At 35.0% G+C, this 10,192-nt stretch overlaps 1 pseudogene; it reads right to left on the reverse strand.

Moving 5' to 3' along the window:
* Positions 1–6,246: 6,246 nt before the first annotated feature.
* Positions 6,247–9,450, reverse strand: LOC131901103 (zinc finger protein 431-like; annotated as a pseudogene).
* Positions 9,451–10,192: the final 742 nt, after the last annotated feature.

The raw sequence follows: 10,192 nt of genomic DNA on the forward strand, positions 1-10,192 counted from the left end.
TCCCTGAGAAAACTTGTCAGTATCACACTAACTTCTGTGCCTCTTCAACAAGGTTTCTGTAAATGGATCTTTGACAAATTTCCTCCTTTGAAAGTAAATAGACCTTATCAGATGTGAAAAATCACTTTGATTTTTGTCCTCCTCCTCCTAGGACATGAAACAGGCCATTTTGAGCTACATGAAAAGTTATCCAAGGATAATAAGTTCTGAAATAGCCATAGGTAAAGCTTTAGAATGCAGGTCTGAGGAACAGAGTGCAAAACAAGGGCAGGACAGCAGGCACACCCAGGAAATTCTTGGTTATGTCTTTGACAGTTTAGTCTCTCTGCATGCCAGTTTCTTCTACTTAGAGATAGATGGGTTGGGGTACACCATGGAGATGGGTGTTGTCACAAGGCATGAGTTACAAAATCACTTCCTTCATAAGTGGGACTTTGTTTTTTTTTCATGTTTTTTTTTTTTTGTGTGTGGGGTTACAAGCTAGCATTTATATAAGCTAATTTGCACATCTATTTCTGGAGAACATCTCTTTCTGGAAACAAAGGAATCAAATATTAAACTTACAAAAATGCTGAAAATTGTGCTTTAGAGCAAAGAATCACTTCACTTGGTTGAAAAAAAATAACACTTCTTTTCATGATCATTACCAAATATTGCTAAGGCAGTGCAGCACCATGACAGGTTCAACATCACACGTTCCTCCTATCCAGTGACATCACAATTATTGCCCAAGAGGAAGGAGTGGTGAAGTCATAGCCCAAGTGATGCTCCATGAGACTCTTATCCAAACCTGACTCTGCCATGGTGGACGCAACACTGGAAAGGGCAATGGGAAAGGATAAATGATCACACAGCAGAGTGCAAAAAAAGGGAAGAGGAAAGCAAAAGGCAACAGGCTAAAGTGGCTGATCAACAACTACAGATCTGACACTAGAAAGTGGAGACACTGAAAAACAGAGTCCAGTCTCTGAAGTAGAAGAGAAAGAAGCCAAGTCTGACTAACCATCCATCATGTCTGTCATTATCCCTGCCTCGCTATTTGTAAAATCCAGAGGAATATTTTAACCAACTATTTTGTAAATGTGTTTTTAGTAGCTCTAGAAACATTTTTAAATGGTGGGGTGGAAATCTCATTTCATTCCATATTTTAAGTATAAATGATTTTTTATGAAGTTAAAACAATTGACAGTTTTTGTTTTTTTAATACAATCAGAAAATATCAGGATAGTGAATCAGGAGAGGATGTGACTGTCTCAGGGGTCACCATAACATTCAGTATAGGGGGCTAGTTTTATATTGTACAACACAAAGGATTCTTAATGAAATTTGACGTCTCTTGGTCATGCATTTGTATCCAGAATATTCTTAGTTATATTTGCTCTCATATTTCTAGTAGAAATGTTTCCTATAAAACCACTTCTTGGTCCTTTCCTTGTCAGAACTGTCTCTGTTCATGCTGTCCATTTTTCTACCTTTTGTGAAAATGTGCTATGAGAAATTTTGAATTTGATCTCTATGTGGCATAAAACTGAGTCAATGGAATTGATAATTGCAAGCATTTGATTGTTATGAGAAGGCTTAGGGAAAACTTGCCAAGTTTAGGATGGACCATCACTAGAATAAGTTCAAAGAAAAACAACACATGGCTCTTTTGGATACATGAACACAATGTATGACTCTTAAGAGTTTGAGTATGTTTCAAGAATTGAAATGTCTGTGTAATCTGCTCCTCAACCAATAAAATCTCATTTGGGGAAGAGTAAAAACAAATTCTTGGAGCACCAAGTCTTAAGTAGTTTTGGGTGCTATCAATCTTATATTTCTTCTGGGTAACCTGTGCTGAGGTAAAGATGAACTTAGATCAGCCATCCACACCTTACTATATTAATGGCATGTTCATTGGCTTGGATAGAAGGCTCAGCACTGAGAACACTACCTGTTCATACACAGGGCCTGACTCTTATTCACTGCACTCACAAAACAGCTGACAACTGACAATACCTCCAGTCACAGGGGATCAGACACCGTATTCTGGTCATCATTATTACCTAGTATGAACATGGTATACTAACTTGCAAAACTTATGCACTTAAATTAAATTTCACTCTTTCCTTAGATAACTGGCACATAAATAAAGACTTTCTTACAATATGGAATCACATACATATCTGTCTTTTTACCATTTGCATATCTGGTTTTCTAAGAGGCAAGGTGAATGCACTCAAGTCCATGGAAATACAGGTAGATGTGACAAATCTGATGTAGGTGCTAGGAATCAAACTTGGGTACCCAATAGGACCACTACTACTAAGCCAAATCTTCAGGTCACAAATATGTCATAATTGTGGTGATAAAGACGTCCTACTGCTCTTTCTGTCTCCTGTGACTTGAAGATGAAGGAAGTCTCCTCTAGATGGTTGTCAAAGGATTCAATGGTTTTCTACACCTCTATGAATGGACTCTCTATATTGTTTCTTTTATTGTTAACACATTTCTCTTGATGTGAGTAAAGATAACAAAAGCTTTTGTTGAAACCTGTCATAGTCCAGCCAGATTATATTATCAAAAATCCCATAATTTGAGATATGCTTTTCCTTTTGGAATTTTTTGAGACAGGATGTGTCCAAATAGGCTGTCCTTGAATTTACCATGGGGACCAAGCTGGCCTCAAACTCACAGAGATTGGCCCAACATATTCTCCCTGGGCTGGAGTTACATCCATGCACCTCTAAGTCCAGAAATATGGGTTTCTAAGTGACCTACAATGGAATCAGAAAGTGAAAGGATAACACATATTTAAAAAGGAACAATAAATGTTTTGAGGAATAGAATTATTTTTTAAATTTTATAATTTAAATGGGCAAATCATTTTATATGTTCTCAATAATTGTTTTATTTTCTTTACTGGTATTTTCATCCACTTAAAAATATGTGAACTGCATTTGTGTGTCTACACCTGTGCAAGGAAATATATGTAGCACTGAGAGGACAACTTACGTTTGTCTTTTATCTACTTCCCCTATGTGAGATCTAGTGATGAAACTTATGGAGCCATTTAGATGCAAATGACCTCAATGGCACTTATTCAGGTTTAAAAATAATTTATATATGTCCTGATGTAGGAGTGTGCATATGTCAATGCCCAAGTATAGAAATAAGAAAAAAAAGTTCTAAGAGTAGTATGGATCACCCAGAGGTAGAACTCATGTCCTCAGGCTTAGCAGAAACAGTTTTACAAATTGAGACAATCTTCTGGCATTCAATTATGGTTCTGAGATAATGTTATAAACAAATGCTTAATCCCCATGATAAATTTTGAAAAATATATGGTTGCAAAAATATTTTAATATGCAAAGATTTATTATTCAAATTGTTCTTTGTTCTTCTATCCCTCTATGAAATTAAGTTGACAATCTGAAAATACGAAAATAATTTAATGTTGAAATATTTCTACAAATCTTATTTGAGCACCTGTGAGATGGCTCATTGGTAAAGTCTTTGATGTGCAGTGTTGGAAACTAGACTATGATCACCCTATTAAGAGGACCACAAAGCTGTCTTCTGGTCTTCACATATCTGCCATGAGCCTACGACCCATAATCATTTCACACGCCAATAAATATTTCATACAAGAGAAATCTTAGTGATATTACATTACCTGGCATCTCTGGATAATTCTCATGAAGGAAGTACTTGAAGATGAAATGCCAAATGGTTAACTCATGTGGATGGGACAATCATGAAACATCAAATTGTATAAATATTCATATATAACATAGCAAGCTATGGTATGAGGTGCATAGTGGATTACTGATTATCCTACTTTATTACATCTTTATCAGATGGATGAAAATACTGCTTTGATTACACAAATGAGGTATTTAATGTTTCTTATATTCTCTTCCATTAAGCATTTTAACATTAACATTGTTAAATTGGGTTGAAAAAAGCATACATAATGGCAGTACATCATCTAGCTTTGGAATTGTACTCAGAAGGTGGACACATAAGGATCATGAGTTCAAATGTATCCCTGAATCATTACTCACATTCAAGCCAAACAGAATTACAAGCACATATCTCAAGGGAATTTGTGATCATATGAAAAACAAAGCCAACAACAAAAAAACCACCACCATTTTACAGACAACCTTACTTGAAAAGTATGATCACACACTGCTTGATATTTAAGTAAACAGTGGACCACTTAGATTATGGGTATACCATTCTATACATTACAGCAGAAAAATACCTATCACTAAGAAACGTACAATAGAAAATGAAAAAAAGGCATAGGAGAAATACAAAGGCAACAAAATAAACATCACTAAATGTACTTTTCACACATACAGCACACTTTAGTATCAACCTCAACAGTTTCAAGATAGAAATCACAATGCAGTGATCTCCACCATTAGTCCTAAGTGAACATGGTAACTAATATATTTCCTTCAACTGTGTGATGAAAAATAAATGAAACATGACTTTTTTTTTCTTGAAGCTGAAGAAAACTGTGACATCTTTACCAAATTGTTTACATGAATAGTGTTTTTCTCTTGTATGAGTTTGTCCTCATTTCCAAACTTCAAAAAGATATAAATAGACTTTAAAAAATTGACAGCACTAGAGATAGGACTGGACAGTTAAGAAATGTTCATTCCCAGGACCAAGGTCTGATTTTTGACAACTTCCTGTCATTCATCTCCAAGATCTAATGATCTAACATTTTCAGGAACCAGTTCACATGATCACATACCCAAACAAACACAGACACATCACATAATTACAGGTACAACAACTGTTTAAAGAAACAACTTTAAATGAAGGGATTTTTTTCTCTTGTAAGCATTAATTACAATAACAGGTATTGAAGCATCTAATGGCTTTCAAAGTTTTCTTTATCATGAATCGGTCTATGTAACAGAAATCTAGCATGTAGGCTTGAAGCCAAAGAAATCAATCCTTCTAAGGTGGTGGTAACATTTCAATTTTTTTAGAAAATGCTGCCCTTCTGGAGTAAACATGTGAGTGTGGTTAGGCTCTAAGAAATTATATCCACACATCATTTCCAGGTCCCATTCTCTGCTTCAGGCTGCAGTTTAAGGATGTGAGTTCATAGCCTCCTGCTTTAGCTGCCATGTCTGACAATTATTGCCTTACACTTTCATGCTGATCTTGTATCCTGTTGAAACTAATGGCCAAATTATACTGGTTTATAAGTTAATCTGGACATTATATCACAACAGAAAGGGAAATAATACAAATACATAAATTTTTATATCTGAATTAGTTATTTAATGAAATTTAAGAGAAGGACAATATCTAAAATGGTTACATTATCATTTAAATCTGTAGTTCAATTTCCAAAACTACACAGAGAAACGCTGTCTCGAAAAAGCAAAAAAATAAAAAATAGTGCAAGTTTTTACACTTCTGAAAGGAAAGATACCCTAACTGTCAGAAGTCAGCCATTAACTAGAGCTTTGAAGGGAAGATATCCTGGATACCTCCTATTGTGAGGGAAGATAACCTGAATATTGAGAAGTCAGACTACACCTGATGCTGTGCTTCAGTGGAAAATTGTCTCCATGCAAAAGTATTAATCCTGCTCGTCTCCAACAGGGAGCCCTTACAGTTGAACTCAGCTCCACACTGCTAAGAGAGTTTCCCAAGAGAAATGTCCATTGCTGCTGTTCTGCACTCACCTGAGGGAGTTTCTCAGCAGAGCTGTCAATTCATTTTCTGTTCCGCTTTATTAGAATTTCTAACAGAGATGTCCATTTATTCTCAGCTACAACTCAATTTGTTATAACTGGTTCTGGATTCAGGAACAAAGTGTGTTTCTTTGACTCTGATTTTAATGTCAGGATGTTTTTCACTCTGATTTCAGGGCCAAAAGGTGTGTCATTCACTGGCCCTATTTTCAGGGTCAGTGTTTGTTTAAGTGGCTGCCTCATTTACCCTATACAAAAGGCTTCATAAATTCATAAAACTTTCCATGAATGCTTTGCTGTAAACAATATAAAAGCAGACACCATAATGCCTGAACATTTTTTGACACTGTCAAATACTTTTCTATTTAAAACATACTCTTCTGTAACTGATTATATGTGTGTTGCCTAAAGGCTTAACAAATACTTTATAAGCAGATGGCCTCCACAACTTTTTCATATAGGTGCATATTGAAATTTCATATTGAAGACAATTGAGTTGTGCAGAGGTTCTACCACACTAATTACATTCATATGTTTTCTCGCCAGTATGTGTTCTTTTATGTATTTGCAGATTGTAATGACATGTCAAGGCTTTACCACACTAATTACATTAATAGAGTTTGTCTCTCTTATGTGTTCTTTTATGCCTTTGAAGATATCTGTGATGTGCAAAGGTTTTACCACACTGATTACATTCATAGGGTTTCTCTCCAGTATGTGTTATTTTATGCATTTGAAGATGACTGTGATATGCAAAGGCTTTACCACATTCTTTACATTCATAGGGCTTCTCTCCAGTATGTGTTCTTTTATGCATTTGAAGATTACGATGAAATGCAAAGGCTTTACCACACTGATTACATTCATAGGGTTTCTCTCCAGTATGTGTTCTTTTATGCATTTGAAGAAGATTGTGATTTACAAAGGCTTTACCACACTGAATACATTCATAGGGTTTCTCTCCAGTATGTGTTCTTTTATGCATTTGAAAAGTACTGTGCCATGAAAAGGCTTTACCACAATGATTACATTCATAGGGTTTCTCTCCAGTATGCTTTCTTTTATGTTCTTTAAGATGACTTTGACGTCCAAAGGCTTTACCACAATGATCACATTCATAGTGGTTCTCTCCAGTATGTTTTCTTTTATGTGTTTGAAAAACTTTGTGACATACAAAGGTTTTACTACATTGATTACATTCATATGGTTTATCTCCAGGAGGTGGCCTTTGATGCCTTTGAAGATGACTGTGAAGGGCAAAGGCCTTACCACACTGATTGCAAACATATGGTTTCTCTCCAGTATGTGTTCTTTTATGGCTATTAAGATGGTTATGACTTATAAAGGCTTTACCACACTGATTATATTCGTAGGGTTTCTCTCCAGTATGTGTTCTTTTATGCCTCTGAAGATGACTGTGATATGCAAAGGCTTTACCACATTCTTTACATTCATTGGGTTTCTCTCCAGTATGTGTTCTTGTATGCCTTTGATGATAACTGAATTGTAAAGGCTTTACCACATAAATTGCATTGACAGGATTTCTCTCCAGAATGGGTTCTTGTATGCATTTGAAGATAACTGAATTGTGCAAAGGCTTTACCACACAAATTACATTCATAGGGTTTCTCTCCAGAATGGGTTCTTGTATGCTTTTGCAGACTACTGAATTGTGTAAAGGCTTTACTACACGGATTACATTCACAGGGTTTCTCTCCAATATGAGGTTTTTTTTATGCATTTGAAGACTATTTTGACATGAAAAGGCTTTATCACCATGATTTCCTTCATAGGGTTTCTCTCCAGTATGCTTTCTTTTATGTTCTTGAAGATGGCTTTGAAATTCAAAAGCTTTACCACATTGATTATATTCATAGGGTTTCTCTCCAGTATCTTCTTTTTCATACATTTGAAGAGTACTGGGATATAAAAGATCTTTAATACATTGAGTGTATATAGTATGTTTCTTTCCAGTTTGATTTTGTTCATGACTGCAAAAATTATGGGACATGTAAAAACATTATCACATCTAATACACTGTTTAATCTTTATATCTGTATGAATTAATTTTACAATTTTGTTCAGTTGTAAAGAAGAATGAGATATTAAGGTTTTATCATTGTTCACACTCATCTTATTCCACTTTATTAAGAGTTGGTTTGCATCTGTGAAGATACTTGTGTTGGGAATATCCTTTATTACATGATTCACATATACAGAATATTTTTATATATGAAGTTATTCATATATTTGAAGAAAATTGGAAAGTGACAGAGCTTCATCATCTGCATTGCATTAATAAATTTTCCTATACTGTTAAGGTTTCTTCACAATAACTGACAGTAGACTCTTGACTCTAACGGCCCCTTCTCTTAGCAGCACAATCACAACAAGTTTACAAACTACATTACCATTACTATTCACTATTTGCTTATTAAAAAGCTCTAAAAATATAATTATCACCTCTTCACTATGTATAATTTTATAATATGAGTAGTATGAAATGAATTAATTGCCAGTTCTATAGCATATTTCCCATGGTACTATGATTCAAATTGAGGTATCTGCTAAGGAATTTTTCCCTTGTCTTTTTTTTAAGAATGCCTTGTAAATTTATTTCAATAACTTAAAGTAGAGATATATGGTTTTCTGAAAATTTAATAATCATTGCTATACTTTAATCAGTGCTCCTTTACACTGTTGCTTGTGGTTAAAACTTCCAGGACACATTTTAATTTCTGTAGAAGCACATTTTTATCAACATGCACAAGAAAATTACCTTCCATCTCCTCTAGAACTTTGAAGTTGCTCTTCAGTATTATGGTCTTCCCAATTGTATCCTAAGATAAAGTACCAGAAAATATGTTATTTTCTTTAAAACTGTCCAAAATTTATGTTACTATATTCAGTCAAACTTAGAATATGACTGATTTATTCACCTAATATTCTTTCTCAATCAAATTACACAGAAGCATCCAAAACCTAAGAACAGTTGTCCTCTCATTTTAATATGTGAAGAAAAATCTATCTTACCTATAATAGTGAGGTTCCTGTAGGTTTCCATCATCACATCTTTGTAGAGATTCTTCTGGGAAGGATCCAGTAAAGTCCACTCACCCAAGTGAAGTCAACATGAACATCATCATAGGTCACTGCATTCTAAAATATCCCATACATGTGTACAAGAGAAACCATAATACTTACATCATTGTAAATGTATACTTCTTTGAGAGTATAGATATGTAATTCTGATGCTCCCCACACTTACTTCATGACATACAAATTATAGGTAATCAACAAGTCCCTTTTGAAGGAAGCTGAATAGGAGGATCACTTCTGTCATTTCTGTACCCTTTGAGTGAGATATCACCTTGCAAGAGCAATGCTTATTAACAAATATAGAGAGACAAGTAAACAGATCAACAGTATAGAGTACACATCAGAGAAATTGTATCAACAATTACTAACTATAAGGAAAAATAAGATGGACAAACTGGGTATATTGGCTCATTCCTTTAATGGCAGGACTCAGAAGGCAGAGGCAGGTATATCTGCATTTGAGTTGAATCCCAGCCTAGTCTATGCAGTCAGGTCTAGGAAATCCTATAGTGCATGTTGAGACCCTGTCTCCCAAGCAAAATTCAGCAGAACAAGAAAGAAAGAACTAGGAAGTTTTTACTGAAGTTCCTACAAAGAGTTATGCATTTACTTTAGTTTTGTATTCCTCAAGAATCCTGAAGTGCCACAATTCAAACTATAACATAGTAACAATTTACCAAAAATTACTGCATATTTAAATAGTTATAAAGGGAAACATGAAAGCATTAGCCATATAAATGTTGACCATAAATAATCAACACAGATTATACAAGAGAGAAGGGAAGCTAGTAAAGAGCTCTTGCTGGTCTTGCATAGAGGTGGGCTCAATTGCCAATACTTCTATGAGGGAACACAACTATCCTTTATTCCAAGTTCAGGGTTACTGAGACCATCTTTTGATCACTGTGAGGATCAAGTACCCACATGGTGCATATCCATGCATTCAGATAAAATACTCATCCATTTCAAAATTCAAAACAAATGTAACAGGCAGGAGGAAGTTCATGCAGCTGCAATGCAATGACTCAGAAGGCTCAAGAATGTTAATATCATAAATGCATGCCAAATAGAGAAATAGAATGATAACCTGTGTCAAATTTAAAAATTCAAGGTATGTGTGGAGCTCAGTACAACAGCATATGCTTGACATTTACAAAATCCTACATCCCAAGCCCATCATTCAATAATATAAAAGCAAAACAGCCAGGAATGTTAATTACTCACATTAGTCTGTGGACTTGGGAGACAGAATCAGGGAGATTTCTGAGTTCCAGGCCAGCCTGGGTTACAGAACTCCTTTCAGGACACTCTGGGCTACACAGACAAACCTTTTATTTAAAAATAACCAACATAATTAAAAGATCAGGCTAACAAACTGC

This window comes from Peromyscus eremicus, unplaced genomic scaffold, assembly GCF_949786415.1.
Source record: "Peromyscus eremicus unplaced genomic scaffold, PerEre_H2_v1 PerEre#2#chrX_unloc_2, whole genome shotgun sequence".
Classification (NCBI taxonomy): domain Eukaryota; kingdom Metazoa; phylum Chordata; class Mammalia; order Rodentia; family Cricetidae; genus Peromyscus; species Peromyscus eremicus.